Source organism: Xyrauchen texanus, chromosome 1 (assembly GCF_025860055.1).
Source record: "Xyrauchen texanus isolate HMW12.3.18 chromosome 1, RBS_HiC_50CHRs, whole genome shotgun sequence".
NCBI lineage: Eukaryota > Metazoa > Chordata > Actinopteri > Cypriniformes > Catostomidae > Xyrauchen > Xyrauchen texanus.
In genome coordinates, this window is record NC_068276.1 from 41,356,693 (window position 1) to 41,358,796 (window position 2,104).

At 35.6% G+C, this 2,104-nt stretch overlaps 1 long non-coding RNA gene across 1 annotated transcript; it reads right to left on the reverse strand.

Annotated features, from left to right (window-relative positions):
• Positions 1-496: 496 nt before the first annotated feature.
• LOC127650392 (uncharacterized) lies at positions 497-1,818 on the reverse strand. The gene is made up of 4 exons (XR_007971439.1): positions 1,687-1,818; positions 1,351-1,450; positions 1,051-1,146; positions 497-902 (listed from the first exon to the last, which is right to left on the reverse strand). It is a non-coding gene; the product is annotated as an uncharacterized LOC127650392 (long non-coding RNA).
• Between the last annotated feature and the right edge of the window lie 286 nt (positions 1,819-2,104).

The following is a 2,104-nucleotide window of genomic DNA, read 5'->3' on the forward strand; positions in this document are numbered from 1 at the left end:
AAGAACCCAAAACAATTGAAAGCATCTGAGTAAACCACAAACATTACTCAGCTGTTATAAATGCACAGCACTTTTTTGTCAGAACAACATTGAAAATTGCAATGATATGCCTGTAATCCACTGACCTAGATCCTTGGACGTACCAGTGTCTACATAGAAATCAAACACAATTAATTCGACCCAAAAAAAAAAAAAAACTCTAGGAGAAACTCCAGCCTCAAGGGATAGTTCCCACAAAAACGACTAAAAAAACAATACTATTTTCTTTCAATGCATTCATTAATGTTAAGCATTCACTTGTTACAACCTTTGCCTTAAAGAGATAGTTCACACAAAAATGAAAGTTATTTTATCATTTACTCACCCCCAAATTGTTCTAAACCTGTGTGAATTTGGGGGTGAGTAAATGATGAAAGAACTTTCATTTTTGTGTGAACTATCTCTTTAAGGCAAAGGTTGTAACAAGTGAATACTTAACATTAATGAATGCATTGAAAGAAAACAGTATTGTTTTTTAGTCATTAACTATGAAAGTATAAAAGAAACAATGGCCACTGGAAGAACGTCATTCAGATGCATTTGTCCATTTAGCAAAGTTTAGACTTCAATGACTGCACTCTTGCAGAGCAGATGCCACCAAGATCCATGAAGATTTTTTGTATTACTTCAAAAGTATACTTAAGTTGTTTTGGATACTCCACGTTGAGTGCATACATGAGACCAAACAAGTATGCGAATGCTGCTGGCAGATCTGGAATGTCCTCAAGCACAATGGCCTCTTCCAGGATTATGGCCAGGTTGATCACATTTGGCAGTGATGTGACGGCAGCAACATCATCTTTGACCACAGTAAGAATTCCAATCTTTACACCTTTGGTGCAGTGGTCCACAGGATCAGTATCCTGGGAGAATAATGGGGTGGGGTAATTAATGGAAATGTACATTTACATATAACAATAATTATTATCATCATCGTTGTTGTGTAAGTAACCTGAATACATGTAAAATATAGTATAAAAAAAGGATTTAGAAATGGAAATGGTAATTCACCAGGCACATCTTGAGTAAACATGCTGGCTTCTCACGCAGAAAAATTGGCAATCCCTTAAGAGCTGTTCTTTTCCGATGTGAGGTAATGTCAGTCACCTAAAAATAAAAAATATATATTTTGTTTATAAAATCTGCAGATGCTCTATGACCTTATTATTAAAACGATTGAAACATTTCCCGTGTGCGAAATCAGTAACAAACACTGCTAAATTAGAGTAACTTTAGGCCGTCTATTTAGGAACAGCGCAAAATCACATGACAAATAACATACAGTCGATTATAAAAATGATTAATACCCACCGGTTATTTTAAAGAAAAGCTGGATTGATCAGGCACGACGACACCACTCCTTCACATCAGCATCGAAAAGGACCAAAAAGTGCGCGAAATCAGTAACACACTGTGAAATGAAATTAGGCCGTCAGTTTGTGAAGAACACAATTCGTTAAATATTTCAAATAATATACAGACGATTATAAAAATGATTAATTCACAGCGGTTATTTTAAAGAAAAGCTGGATTGATCAGACGACACCACTCCTTCACATCTGGAGTGATTACGTTACACCATCAGTTTGTAAAGAGCACAATACCTCTATATGACAAATAACATAGGCGATTATGATTAATACATACTAGTTATTGTGCAGGAAAAAATCGGATTGATTAGTCAGGACGCTGTCATCCACTTTTCACCAGCATCAACTTCTGGAAACCGCTGGCGCTGTCGTCGTCTTCTCACCTCCTGCATCAACTTTTTGAAACTCCGTGTTCAAGTAGCTTATGTCTCAAACTGCGCATGCGTTCAATGTACAAACTTCGCACGCGCTGACAAGAATCGCGAGATTCAATGAAAACGAAAACAACTTAGTAAGATCAACAAAACATTGCACATTTTTAACATTCAAAGAACTAATTTGTTGAATGAACTTAGTATCATGTATGAACACTTCCAATCAAAATATCTAAGTTCAATTTACTGTTTTATGTTTATTGGGAGGACTTTTGTAAGTTGGCTTTTTTACAGTGCATTAATTCATATCTTATTAATTTT